General features: G+C 32.2%; 1 pseudogene; it reads right to left on the reverse strand.

Annotated features, from left to right (window-relative positions):
* Positions 1 to 1,837: 1,837 nt before the first annotated feature.
* Positions 1,838 to 5,950, reverse strand: LOC120145273 (annotated as a pseudogene).
* Positions 5,951 to 16,108: the final 10,158 nt, after the last annotated feature.

Raw genomic sequence — 16,108 nt, forward strand, 5'->3', positions numbered from 1 at the left:
ATAATCTCCTTTTTTTAAGAACTTGCAAATTGTTGATTGAGTGACATTTGCATAGGACACCACTTCTACCCATTTGGTGAAGTAGTTTATTGCGACCAAGATGAAACGGTGACCATTTGAGGCTTCGGGTGAAATTTACCCAATGACATCCATTTCCTACAGTAATGATCAAACACAAGCAACCCCATCTTATTCTTCAAGTCGTCACCATCTAGAAGCTCTATAAGGACCGCTCATCACAACGAACGGTTGAGGATTAAGTCATGCATTCAAGTTCCTAGTTTCTATCTCTATCACCGGATCAAGCAGTACATTAAGGGCTCATATTGATGCTGCCCACATCACATGGATTAAGATAGTATTTTTTTAATTTTTTATTTAATTAGTTAGTCATGTTACTACAATGACTCCTCTGAGCCTATATAAGGAGGCCCTTCCCCCTCATTGTAATCACTAATTATCAATTTTTCTTCTTTTATATACAATACAACGAGAGATCATTTTTGCAAGAGTTGATTTTCTTGTGCCTTCGAAGCATCTTCTTCTTTAGTTCTTCCGAGTCCTTCGAAGATAGATCTTCATACTCCGAATTACAATTTCATTGCGATTAAGAAGGTTGGTTAGAGCAATATTATCGATTTTTCCTTTTCATTGAAACTAGGAGGGTTCGATAGGACATATCCAACTATATCATCATCACGTCAACTCCATCGTCAACATCATCCATCATTCACGCCACCTTCCACATCAAACCTAGGGTTTGCATTAACACACAAACCTATCGGAGTAAAATTTCAATTGTGTTTTTCTCACAATCCAACCATATGATTTCATGTCCGTATTCACTATCTTTCTCATCTTTTCATCATCTTTCAAATGAGCCATTATCTATCAAGATCAGATCATGAACACCTTGCGTGCCTATTAGAATGGAGGATAAGTTTATTACATGCTTTTCTTTCATTACCTTGATTATCTGTCCTAATTCTTCTTGTATTACATTACCCTTATTTTTATTGCCTTAATATTGTTTCCTTGTCTATTTTCCAACAACTCAAGTCTTCCAAAAACCCTATTCTTGCCACCACGTTCCAAGCACCCCTTCAAAGCCATTTGTTTCTTCATCGAGTCTAGAATTTTCCTAGGTTTGTTCTCTCGACGAGAGTAATGTTATCATCATCCGCTGCCGCTTCTCTATCAATTTATCCCCTTTTTAACTAGATTTAAAAAAAATAAAAATAAAGAGAAAGCACTTTCCTTTTACCCTCCTTTGAAGTTGAAAAAATCTGGCAAAAGCAAACTAAAAAAGCAATTGCAGTACAAGGTGGTAGTGAGCTTGAATTAGAACCACATCAGCAATGATTTAAAAGCTCCACCAAATAAATCAAAATCTCAAAAATAATAATAATATGAACTGAAAGCATGCCCTGTTCCCAATTTAACATAATGTCAGCCCCCCATGTGCCCTTCACCTTTCATATAGACCTAAACTAATATAAATGTAAAACCAGACAAACTGCCCCAAAAGATACTTTCTTTACCAACTTTCTAAAAACACCCAACATTCTTCATTTTAATAACACCAAAAATATTGCTCTCAAGGATCACCAACAACAAAATAAAATAGCTGATGCATTTCACAAACTTCCTAACAAGTTTGTGTTCAATAAATGTACACAATTCATATTGTAATAATGTTTTTATCAGATACAATGTGTATCTTCTTTTTATCAGATACAATGTTAAAGAAGATACGATGACTATCCTTCAGTTTTTTATCGGAATACACGCCTACATAGGAAGGGGAAAGGGAGAAAAGCCCTACGCTCGAATATCGATTAGTCTGCCTTATATCTAATCCAATATGAAGTTGTTCGTAGTTTTTTCTCTACGGATCCGCTTTTCACCGTATAATTTGGCTATACACATCTACGGGATTATTCTCGTATATGCTTCTCTACTTTTGTGCATTAATATCACACCAAGACATTACAAAAGAAAGCCATCTGACAGGTAATGAAATGTAGGAAATAAAGGTAAGCACAGTCTGAACTCAGACAAGGAGTGAACTATGAGAGATGAGTAGTAATGGATCATTTTCAGAAGATGACATAGCACATAAATTTGAATTTCCATTTGCCTCCACCAAAGCGGGGAACTCGGAGAGGTGACTTTCAGTAGACTTCTCGGGGGAACAAAAGGGTTATCAGGAAGTGCTGCTTTATGTTGCTCTCGTTTCATCTATCGGAAATGGAAATGAAAACAAATAGGAAAAACAGAAAGATAACCAACTTCAGAAGTCTCGATAAGACAACAACATACAAGAAGATCTGAACAAAATAAGATATCCAACATCGTACACTTTGGGGTTTCCAACTCCACCTTTCTGAACTCAACCTGAGTTCACTTCTTCCTCCTCGGCAACATTCACAGTTACAGGAACAGCAGCAGCTGTATTACCACCACTGACTGCCACAAGAGAAAAGGGAACTTATCCATGTGTTCTCATATATACGTAACCACCAAAGTAAGATTCACAAATTCAACAAAATGAAAGGGATAGGACAACTGGAGCTGATTAGAAAACCTTTTGAGACTTCTTGTTTAATGCTGTCAGATGGAGGAACATTTTGACTGTCAAGGGAATAAGTAGGCAAGGAAACAGAAGCACAACAGATGGGTTGCGTTGGTGATGATGAACGCCATCAATCTTGAAGTCTGGAAGTTGCAAATTCACCAGCCTTCTCCTTTGCAGTTCAATAGCATGCTGGAGATCAGCTTGTTCTTTGAATTCCCTTCTCAACATCATCTCCGGAGCATTGTAGAACATCTTTGCCCCTTCATGTAAAGAGAAATTATTAGCCTCAAAATCTGACGAGAAACAAAAAAATCAGAAAAACAGCCATCCAAAGCATTATGTTTCCCATCCTTTGATTTCATGGGGAAAAAACACACACTGGCAATAATACAAAAACTATGTTTGTTTGCCCTGAAGGGCTTGAAAATAAAGAAAAGTTCCCCCTCTCTAACCGTTGTTGCAGGTATTGCCTTCTGCAATTTCTCCATTCTCAGTTATAAATTCATTACATGACGATGGCCAGATGTATGAAAAAATACGAATAAGAGAAAATGTCATACTTGTCGGGAACTTTTCCCTTTTCCTTATAGGGTTTAACAAGTACACGTGAATCGCAAATGTAATGGGGGTTTCCTCTGGCCAAAATGTGCCTCACAGTCTCTGGATGGACAAAAGTTACAAAGCCAAACATTCGCTTCTGCTGATATGGAATCCTCACATCTTGCACTGGTCCAAACATGCTTTAAAAGATACAAAGTTAGAATTAAAATTAAAGTATTTTATAAACCTTAGTTCAGAACAAAGAAAACCCCTTTAGCACTCTTTGTAGAATTTTGCATCAAAATAAACAATTGACAGCAACATACATTTAAATGGAAGCCTCAGCTAGACATGGATGATTATATAAGCAGGGTTCCCGGTATTGTCAATTCACTAAGAGTTTCAAACTGTCTGTGGTACAGCAATGCAACTTCCAAGGTCAGATTACAGCATTTGGACACAGAAACAGTAATTTTCCCCAATTTTCCATCACCAGGCTTATTATAGAGCTCAGTTGCAAGTTTGACTGTGTAAACAAAGATCTCGTAAGCCTTAAACCTCACCTTTCTCATGGGCAAACAGATTTTCTTATCCTGTGTTTGTCATCCCTATAAATGTGACATAAAATTGACTTTGATGAGCAGTTGACTTTTTCCCTCGGGGTAAAGAGGACTAATTCTCTGTAATTCTAAATCTTGTAGAATTTCCTCATTGAAACAAAAATGCAGAAACTACCGATTCTTTAAACTTCCCATATATCCTCTAGCACCAAAGAAAAAATAGAAGACAATAAACCAACGTTCAGCCAAATAAAAGTAAGAAGATAATGAAGCATTGCATAAATTAAATAATTAGTTTCATGTGGTTTCCTGTTCATGCAAACTCCACTGAAAATGCCCCAGTATTTTGTATAGACCATTTACCACCAAAAGCATTATCGACATTTGACATGTCCGTTATATAATCAGTCCAAGATGAATCATATATTTAACTGATCATCCCCTCCTAACCTGAAGAGTACAATAGCAATCAAATTGAGCTCAAGATTGTTATTCTACTCTAGCACATTTTCAAATATTATAGACTATATACCGGGATAAACAACCATGGATTTTCAGCTATCGGGTATATTATCTAAATGCATATGGACTGGGTAAATAATTCAATTCCAGCTTCCCATTCAACAGCACGCATATGGACTGGAGAGAACTCGTGAACTACATATATGCTCAGTCAGACTATATCAAAATGCGATTGATACCTGAAGTAGTTAGAAACATCTTCATATTTAAATGTGCTATCAGCTGGAAAAGTCAGGTAAATCTGTTTAGAAGCCGAGTAAGCCTTTTCTGCCAACCCCACTGCCAAAAACTCGTTCATCTCAGATCGGCCCTTGGAGAACTTGCAAATTTCTTCACCCAGCACTAATGCAGCAGCTCTGCAACATCACAATGTGCCAAATGAAAAGAACTTAAATTTAGCATAAAGGAAGTCAATAACCATGCTAGTACTCCCACCAAAATATGACCAACAATCATATTATAAATAAAAAACGCTTGTGCTAAGGTAAATTTAAACAAATGAACTTTATGCATCAAGTCAGTGAAAACCATAGCAAATCCTTGTTGTGGATTCCATAGCCAACAGGATAAGAGCAAGGTTACAAAAACTAAAAAAAAAAGGCATAAAATAACCCAAAAAAATAGTCAGACAACATTAAATAAAAATGAGGAATCTTTAATACACCTCTGGGCCTCAGTGTGCTGCTGCAACAGAAGATTCATGTTTTTTTTCTTAAGGCAGTGGAGAAGAAATACCAGCCATTAACTGAGTAGCAGCCAATCTTTGCTGATGAACAGCTGCTCTCATTCTCATCATTTCCTCGTGTTGATGATAAAGAAGGTCCATTTTACTAGGTGAACCAACAACACCATCATTAACATCAGCATTATCTGCTAAACCACCAAGACCATAAGTAAACTTGCAATTGTCACCGTTCTTACAAAAACCTCTAGCAAAATAAAGACAAGGCTTGTAACCACCCACAAGACCACCAAATCCGTCGGCTTCTTCAGCTGTCGCGAAATATGCATCGCTCTCTGAAAAACCCCTTCTATGACCAACAAAATCCTCATTCTTAGAAGAGGAAGAATCATTCAAGAAAGAAAAATAGTCACTCATTTGACTCTCGTCGATTAAATCAGTACTGCTATCCCCAGTCCTTGGAGTAACTAAGAGAGACCCAGAGCGAAATTTTCGTAAGAAAGAAAAGGACTCGACTGTGGGCTACAATTAGGAGACCAGGAAGAGAACCCATTTTTGGGAAACATAGTAGGTGATAATGGAGGAAGTGGGTTTTGGGAATTGTTAGAGGTGTTGGGTCTTGAGATTGGGTTCAAATGAGTTAAGAAACTGTTTGAAGAAAGTCCAAGTGAGCTTTAGCCTTGAGAACAAGTGACTGCATAAGGGTTTCAGGACCAAAGGCTAAAAGTAATAAATCCCTGTCACCCAAGTCCTGGATAAGGATGTAACCCATGATTTTAGAAGCATTTTCAGGTTCTAAAACCTTGATTTTGCTAAACAAAACGTTGGTCGTGTCATAAAGATCCATGGGGGGAAGGTTTTCACAGTTCCTCTCTCGTTTTTTGGTTGTGTGGTTTAAGAGAAACCGTGAAGTTCGGATTTTTCTTTTCTCTCCTAGAAAAGAAGAAACAGTGGAGGGAAGAAAGAGAAAACGAGTGTGAAAGAGAAGTGGCGTTTGTGGAGTTTTTCCAAGCTTTTATTTTTCTACTTTGTGAAATTCAAAAATTAAAAAGTACAAAATCAAAATGAAGATCAGAGAGACAGTGGGATAGGGAAATGAGCGCAGAGGAGGGTTTTTCCTATGGAGCGGGCTTTTATCTCTCCAAATTTTTTTTTTTTGGTTAAGCTATCTCTCCAAATTCTCCTTTTGTTGCGTTTGATAAAACATTTAAAAAAATAGTCTCCTCAAAATATTTTTATTTTTTAAAATGTATTTAATAATTACATTAATTTTAAATTAAGGTAAACTATATTTTAATATCTTAATTATCACTTTTATTCTGTTTTGGTCATTCAACTATTTTTTCATAATCATACCTAATATTACATTATAATTATCTGCCGTCAAAAAATTAACAAAAACTAATGAAGTAGTAATTTTTTATTTTTCAATGATGATGCAATATTTTTTATGATAACAAATCACTATCACCTTCAATTTTTTAATAACAGATGATCAAAATAAAATTAAAACTAAACGTCATATATAGTTTTGAAAAACAAATAGTTAGGTGACCAAAATAGAAAAAAAATAATAGCTAAGTTACTAAACAAATAGCTTACCCTTTAAATTAAGAGAAAATAATCTCAGTGACCGAAAATGTCTTATAATATACGATTTTAACCAACTTTTTTTGGATTTGCCAAAATGACCAACAAAATCGCAACGCGAACTCTAATTTTTCAACTCAGTTTCCAAATTCGCAACGCGAATATCCAGATTCGCAACGCGAATATCCAGATTCGCAACGCGATTGTAAGATTCGCAACGCGATTTTAAAAAATGTGTTGTGATAGTTAAAATGTGTTGCGATAGTTAAAATGTGTTGCGAGAGTTTGAAAAACGTGTTGTTGCGATAGTGAAAAATCCAAAATAAGTTTACATTTTAACTATTCTAAATTTACGTAGAGTTTGAAACAATAAAGAATGTGTTGCGATAGTGTACAAGATTCCCAAGCCATTTGTAAGATCTTAGTTTGAAACAATAAAGAATGTGTTGCGATAGTGTAAAAGATTCCCAAGTGTTTGCAATATTCAATCTCACATAGTATTGGAAACACTATTGGGAATGTGTATTTAAGGCTTGGATTTCCCACTTCCTTGTTGAGTGGAAGAGAACAAGGGGGACTCTCGCGCACCGCCGCCACCGCCGTCCCGTCTCGGGTCGTGTCGTGTCGTGTCGTGGTCGTGGTCGTGGTCGTGGTCGTGGTAATACGTGTCTTCGACACGTCCGCGCAGATACTATATTTTTAGAGAAAATTCTTAAAAAAATTGCGACGTGAACTTGGACTACCGCAACGAATTTGGACTAACGTAAATTTGGAAAATCGCGTTGCGAATCTGGAAACTGATTTACGATATTGGAGATCGCGTTGCGATTTACATATTCGCATTGCGTGCGAATCTGAAAACTGATAAGGCATTTTCGGTCACTGAGGTTATTTTCTCTTAAATTAATATCAAACATTTGATAATTATTTTTAAAATGTTTGATTTTATTTTCAAGTTGTTTCTATTTATTATCAAAAATAATTTTATTGATAATATAATTTATAACGTAATGATAAAAAATATCATTTTAATTTTGTTGGCTATAAATCTTCTATCTGGATTCAAATAACTTATTTTCCTAGTGTAGTCGTAAAACAATTATATTTATTAAATTAAGGTGATTACAAAGTAATATTTATTTTAAAAACTTTTAATCATTTGATAATAAACACTTAACCATCTATGTTGTAGTCGATGGTGCCCGAACCCAAAACATCTAAAAATAATAATCATTCGTTCAAACACTAAAATAATTTAGTTTATATAACTATATTTATCTAAATTATCTATTCTAGTTTGTAAAATAAAATATCCAAATAACTATACTTTAACTTTTAGATGAAGTCATCCAAAATAATGTAACACGGGATATCAATATGATTAAATTTATTATTTTTCATATTTTTCTATTTGTAGTAATGAAACAATTATTTATCTTTTAAATTTATTAATTTAACATTTAAAAGTAAAAAATTTAATATGTAATAATAATGTAACATTTGTTTGAGAGGTTCTCAATCGTTTGTTAATGAAAGTAGTTTAAACATTCATGTAAACGTCACATTCGAATTCGATATTTTTAAGAATAATAATTATTCTCTTAACCACAAAAATTGATTGATTCGAACCATGTCAATGAATGTTTGTTAGAGAGACAACCCTAATATCTAGTACAAAAATAAAAATATCCTTAAAGCCAAATAAAGTTAACTATAAGAGCTCTTAAAATGTTACAATACTTGTTATATGAATTTGTTTAATTATATGGTAAAAAATTTAAATTAATATATTATTATTATGGATTTATCTTAAATATTATTTTTTATTTATTGTGAATTTATCTAAAATATTATTTTTATTTATCAATAGATTGATATATAATTTTAATTCATCAATTATACACAAACCAAGCTACTTCAATGGTTAAATGGATGGTTGTTATCTATAAAGTTATAGTGTTCGAGTACCAATAATTGCAGGGTATTTGGGCATTCATTGTCCAATGGTAAAGAGTCTTTAGAACAAATACTACCACTTGTAATCACCATAAATTATTGTTGTGTGATTTAAGTGCTTCACAATTGGTGCAAGTGTACGCGTCGCAAGTTATAGTATAGAAAAGATATCGTCTCCACAGGGATTGGTGTAACTCTGTATTCTAACTTCTTGCACTGTAAAAAGAAATAAATTGGTAATAGTAGGAGCGTGAATAAATAAAATAAATGAGCAAGTAAATAAAAGTATAATAATATCAAGTGATAGAATAGGCTGAGTTATCGTGATTAATGGTGTGACAACTTTATGGAAATTTTGAGTAGTCAATTGCCGAAGAAACTAGGTTTCCTCCTTCAAAGCTCGACAGAATATTCTTCAATGCCTTCTTGTTATTCCTAACTTCAAAGGACTAGTCAATTGTGCATGCCTTAGTGATACATCCCTGCATTAACCACGGGTGAACAACAACCAATCTTACATTCCTTTTAGTCGTTTAAATCCAAATCTTATCCCTAAGATGGATTAACCTTTGTCAACATTCGTTCAAATGAATATCATGTTCATTCATTTTATGAATCTAACTCTCCCGATATTAGATAAATGGATAAACTCTCGAGATCCTCCCCCAATTCACTCAAAGTCAATTAAAGAACCAATAATGAACAAATTTTGAATTAAAAAGACAATCTAGAATTCAAACTAAACCAAAAGGTTTTCATAACCATAAAATCCCAACAACCCTAGCCAAATAGATTTAGTTTATGGTAGGTTTAAAAATAGCATAATGAAGAAAAATCTAAACATAAAGTGGGTAGAAAGGAAAAGAATGTGTAAATTGCTCCCAAAACTGAATCTTCCTTCTCAATGCATCTTGGATTCCTATTTATAGGAGATGGGTCGGTCTAATTGATTCTTGTTGAAGGAAAATTCTAATTGGAATAAAAGAGCTATTAATTCTCTTTTATCTTTATCTTTAAGCTTTCTTGCAACCAAGACTTATTTTCCTCTTTAAACTCTACGTGAGAGTCCTAACTTTTAGGCTTTATCCCTAAAAGTGCTTATGAAGTGAATTTATCTAATCAACTTTATCATGCGTAAAATAACATAACCGATTATATCTTTTCCACAAGAAACCAACTAAAATGCAATATCAAACTTAATTGTGAAGGAAACTATGAAATCATGCATGAATAACTAATAATGCAACTAGACTGAACCTAAATTTAGCCAAAATTATGGGTAAAATGGCAAAAAATATAGTACTTTTATACGTTTAACAAGCCCCAAACTCAAACTATTGCTTGTCCTCAAGCGATGCACGACATCCATTTTTTATAACAATTAGAATAATCACTATTACCCTTGCTTTGCACCTGTTACCTCAATTCCTTAGCAATTTTCTGCCAACACCTTTAAACCTCAAGATAACAAGAAAATAACTCAATTCAACCTTTGATGCATGTGTAAGTATGTGTTCTTTGTCGACAAGGTTCACCATCTTGGGTACTTGAAGAGAATATCAAAATTATCAAATTAATCAATAAGTCAAAAGATGTCACAATAATTAATTAGCTTAACTAGAGCTTCAGCTTATCACAACTACCTGCAAGTACTTGAGTAGTAAGATGTTGTCAACAACTAACCCATAGCCTTTTAGGTAGAGTCATCCCATGAAGACTTTCATTCACTCATGATATTCAAGAATATCTTTCCTACTTGGTATTCACTAAGCATACTAAATTTGCTTTAGCAAAGGAGTGTTCTAGAGCTAAAATTTGATGTGGCAATTTAGTTTGCTAGAGTCAACTGGACACCTCTAACAATTCACATAGAACTTAAACAAAAATGCATGATAATTAAGTATTCACCAAAATACCCACAAGTCAACCAAATACAACATTTAGTAAACAATTATAGCATCACAAGAATCATTAAAACAATCTCAAATCATATATACGTCCTAATATTCTCGATATTAAAAATGCTACCGGTAATTATTTCATCATAGATAAGTACAAAGGCTCGGTAATTGTTTATCTGTCTAAATGTCATGAAAAGTAAATGTCATGGAAAGCTTAAATGAATGACACAAGTAATGTAAATGACAAAACATGACACGATAAATGAAATATGACAAGACGAACAATCAAACCCCAAACTCGATAGTAGCATTATCCTTAATGCATGCAAAATGAATGGGTTAGTCAAAAAAGGTCATCACCTTAACTAATAAGTGTCATTGAGTCATTTGTTTGATTTCTCTTGTTGGCTCGAGGTGTTTGGGAATGTGTTGCTGGTGGTGCGCTCAAAATCCTCTATCCATAACCTCATCGCTCAGGTAAATCATGCTTTTAGATTTCGTGGCTATGGGTTCTTGTGTCCTAAAATTCAAGCAAAACAAAAAGATAACTATTAAGTAACAAGAGGAACTAAATTAAATAAATAAAAACTAAAATAAAAAAATAAAAATAAAAGGAAAACATTTCAACAATAAAATTATTGAATGAGATCATATTCATGCTTCTCCAAGCGTAATCACTTCCCTGTCGTGCTCAACATAGGAACCATTGTAGTGCTTTAATCGTTGCCCATTGACTTTAAACTTATGTCTAACAATAGTGGACTTGGTGCCATGGGAGAAAGGTGTTACTACCTCGAATGGCTTATACCATCTCGATTTTAGATTTCCCGGGAAAATTTATAACCGAGAATTGAAAGGAAGTACGGATTCCCCTGGCAATGTTTTAATTATAACATGGGAGGTTGCTCAATAGAAGATTTTTCGAGTTTACCTTCCTTACCTAAGTAGTCTAATGGTTCAAAATATTTGCCCGGTCGATTTACTATCCAGTGGGCTTCATATAGCTCTCCATCATTCATTCTTCAATTTCCTCTAATTCAGTAATAGAATTGACATGACAATTCTCCTCTACTTCAAAACTGAATTCGGTGGTGGTGTGAATGACTTGGCATTCTTCTGGATCGTCAATATGCTCTAAGGTTGGAAAAACATTCAGTTTGACGTGCTAATCATTTACTCTCATAATGAGTTATCCCCTTTCAACATCAATTAAGGTTCTTCATATTGCTAGAAATTGTCTTCCAAGGATAATTGACGCGAACTCATCAGCTTCACAATCTAGAACAATAAAGTCAACGGGAAAAATAAATTTATCAACTTTTACCAGTATATTTTCAATTTTTCCCTCTAGTTAATCTTAGGATATGTTTGCAAGTTGTAGCATAATTGTTGTAGGTTTTGTATTCTCAATATGCAATCTTTGAAACACAGATTTAGGCATAAGGTTTATGCTCGCTCCAAGATCGTATAATGCCTTCCCGACGTAGCGATTTCCAATTGCAAATGGTACTGTGAAACCAACAGGATCTTTTAGTTTAAGTGGCATTCAGTTGTGCAACATGGTCATGCATCCCTCTATCACTATAATTGTTTCAAACTCTTCGATCCTCGTTCTCTTAGAGACAATGTCTTTAAGAACTTAGCATAGTTCGACATTTGCTTAATCGCCTCAACCAACAGCAAGTTGATATGAACTTGCTTCAAGATCTCCAAGAATTTCTTCAACTGGTATTCTTGTTTATTCCTTTTTAGCATATGAGAAAATGGTGGTGAAATTCGGAACTCCTCATTCTTCCCATCTGTTTGGAATTTGATTTATGAACTTGCCACTGTATCTGGAATTACTGAGGCATGTGGACTTGCCTGGGCATCCTTCGATTTATCAATATCGATTGGGGCAATGTTGTTGGATGTATCTTATTGGAAAATTTTCATCCTTAAATTATGACTCTCATTTTAATTAAGTCCTTAAAATTTTGAATATTTCAACTTCATTCATAAACTATGAATTTCATTCTAAATTGATCCCCAAACTTTTTGAACATTCCAATTTCATCACAAATTATACTTATATACTAATCACATCCCTTATTAATGAAATTGTTTTGTCAGATTATATTATTTATGTTTGGAAAAACAAAATTTAGGTTAAACTATGGTTGAAACTAATTACATATTTGGATGAATTTGAGGATAAAATTGGAATATTCAAATGTTTAGGGACTAGTTAAAATGAAGGTCATAGTTTGTGGATGAAATTGAAATGATCAAAAGTTTAAGGACTGATTTAGAACTAGAGTCATAATTCAGGTATTAAATTGGAGCATGTAAAAGTTTAAGGACTAATTTAAAATGTGGGTTATAATTAGAGATATATGATGCAATTAACTTTAAAAATTTAATAATAATGGATCAAACAAAAGATTTTTATGTTGTTGTGTTATTGAATTTGATTTGTGAAACTCATGAACTTTTTGGTTTGGTGTTTTTAGGGTGTGGTGTTATTAGATTCACTGCAAGGGAATGAGATATTTATTTTGTCAAATTTTGTAGTTGGTGTTTACTGCAACATTTTTTTGTAATATTTTTGAATTAATTCTCTTATAATATGTTTTATTTCGAAGCAATCAAATTATTTGTTTACAATTTAATTTTTTTTAGATTTAAGGATTACTTTTACCTTGTAATAAATTTAATTTATTATTTCTGCTCTTATGATTTTCTCACATGAATTCAACACTGAAATTATTTAGGGCATCATAGTCATCGAAGTACATTTTGACTAACATAACAATTAGTCTCCCGTCTTTTTTGTGGATACCCATCAATTTTTATATCACTCAATATTACTGTCTTGACTTGATGATAACATGATATTTATTAAAATAAATAAATAATATAATACTTAAAATATTTATTAAATACAACAGTTAAAAAAATATTAAAAAAATTAGCCATTGTATTTAGTAAATATATTAACTTAATCCCTTAATTCACTTACATAGAAGACTCACAGTTCTATTAGTCAAAATGATCAACGGGTTTTAAAGGCTAGGATGATGTTCTTAAATAATTTCAAGTGCTAAATTAATACGCAAAAATAATAGGGACGAAAATAATAAATTGAATTTATTACATTAAAAAAATAACCCTTAGTTTTTTTTATGATAATACAAATGCCACCAACTTTAGAACTCAATAACTCTCGTAATGTAAGTTTTATTTAAATGGTTTTGTTTTATTTATTTATTTTATTGTTTAGTAAATATTTATTAAACACAAAAAATTATATTTACAAACATATAAATGAACATATGAATACTAAACAAATCAAATTCAAAATCATCAAATAATAAATGAATTTAATTTAAACACGATATTAAAAATTTAAACAAACATAAATAATTAATAAATAAATAAATAAATATAAATATAAATATAATCTTATTTATTTGAGACCGATTCATTTAGGCCCTTAGTTATAATATTCGGAAATACTTGCTTAAACTATACAGTAACCAAAACAACTCCTTGTTTCCTTGAATCAAACCCATTTCCATTTCCTTTTTCTTTTTCTTTTTCTTTTTTCCTTTTTCAATGTGAAGATTTCCTCTACAAATTCAAACCCAACTTCTTTTTCTTTTAAATCAATTTTTAACCACTAAATTTAATATTTTTTTAATTCAATTCCTAAATTTTTTAGTTCACGTAGATTCAAAAATTTAAATGTATTTACTTTTTAATCCTTTCTTATGATGTCGTGTGCATATTATGTGTATATAATAATAATAATAATAATAATAATATAATAATAATATAATAATAATAATAATTGTTTTAACAAGTTGAAATGATCAATATTGTTAGAACCAAATCATAATAAATATGAAATAAAAGATCATAATCTAATAATGTCAAATCATCAAGAATAAAATACTAGATGTGGAAGCGTACCTGGATTAATTGATTGGTTGTAATCCTTGAATCTTTCTTCGGTTGTGATCTTCCTGTAAGATATAGTTTCCTTGAGTATAAAATTTCTGATAGAGATAAGAGTAAATACATGATTGTTTATTTCTTGGGGACCATAACCCCTTTATATAGTTGATTTCAGAATCAATTACTGTATGTATTTATAATTATGACCTCATCAAATTATAAATACAACGTTAATAGTATCTACACTTTTATTTCCATGACACTTCTAATAACTTATGACTTTATAACATAATTGGTCACTTATTTTATGTCATATTTTATGATAACAATATACATTATAAATATGTGCCCATAATTATCCATTTAATTCAACAATCTCCCACTTGGGCAACATATGTTTCTTGATAAATGTATAACCTTATGAGCTCAAAATGTGTTATCATATAATAGGTATTATATAACAATCTCGTCCATCTGCTATATCTATATAGGATCAAAGCGACCTTTGTCATATTTATCATGACTAGACCCATCAATGGTCACGTATACGAACACAATCAAATGACATAAATCAATCATGGAGCTTAGCACGAAAATTACATGCAATGTGAACCGCACATATCTATTTCCAATTGGTCCTCTTTAAACATTAGTGAGATCAAATTTTACCAAAACTAGAGTGGATAAACTAAAACAAACTTTATTTCTGCAGAAAATAACTTTAAAATAAATATCCATAAACTGAAGTTGTGTTTATAATAAATAAGCATTAAAATTACAAACTCCCACTAAAACCGAATATCCTTAAATGATATTATATCCTTACTAGATCTATGATATGTGAGCATGTAATATTTTTATTCTTAAATGTATCGTACAATCCAATTTGGCTGCTATCCAACGATTCATACCTTATGCTGGTTAAATATCTGCTTAATATCCTAAAACATATGTTATGTCTGAATGCGTATAAACCTGAGTATACATTAAATTCTTTATTTATTTTGAAGCATAAAGAACCTTTTTTTTCTTTTATTTCATTAGTTTCAAAATCATCCTTAATGCATTGATCAAGACTAAATTTGTTTTCCTTTAGCAATAAGGGTCATCATTTGGTTTACTTCCACTGAACTTATAGTATATACAATTGTCAATCAAATTCATCTCTTTTAAGTTAGACCCTTAACAACTATATTCTGATTTTATTTGTGCTCTTATCTTTATATGCACTTTTCAAATTAGTACTTTAAAACTTATTACGCTTCAATCATTCTTCCTCCCGCACATATTGAAAAATGAGCTCATTTCTCTCTTTGAGTTGATTAAACTCTGTAGGAAGCAATACTGAAACTATAAGAACAAGTAAGTTCTTTAGGGAAAAAACTCGATCTTAAGTGTCTTAAGTCTTGAAGCAATATGAAACATACCCATAATGTACTCCCTCACATTTCCTTGACCCTTATACTTTATAGACATCAAAGAAATCAAAAGTGATGTCATTTGAACCTTATTGTTTTTGAAAAAAAATATCAAATTCATTAAGAAAATCATTGGCTTAAGTAATCTTTTCAGATTATGGCCCCTAAAGGCTTCTAACATCTTGTGCTTCATGACCAATAAGACTCATGCAATTTGAATAAATTTCACCTCTCAAAATTCAATTAAAGATGTTATCCCCATGAGAGGTGGAAATTGTTCTTTCCTTAGTGCATAGTCTATGTTCATACAAGAAAAACCTTATGTAAGCGCATTTTCCATTACTTTAAGTTTGTCTCATTAAACATGAGAATAAAATTTATAATAGTAGTGTCGTAACCGTCTTTCGGGTTGGGCCCCGGAA

This window comes from Hibiscus syriacus, unplaced genomic scaffold, assembly GCF_006381635.1.
Source record: "Hibiscus syriacus cultivar Baekdansim isolate YM2019G1 unplaced genomic scaffold, ASM638163v2 tig00110893_pilon, whole genome shotgun sequence".
Taxonomy (NCBI): Eukaryota; Viridiplantae; Streptophyta; class Magnoliopsida; order Malvales; family Malvaceae; genus Hibiscus; species Hibiscus syriacus.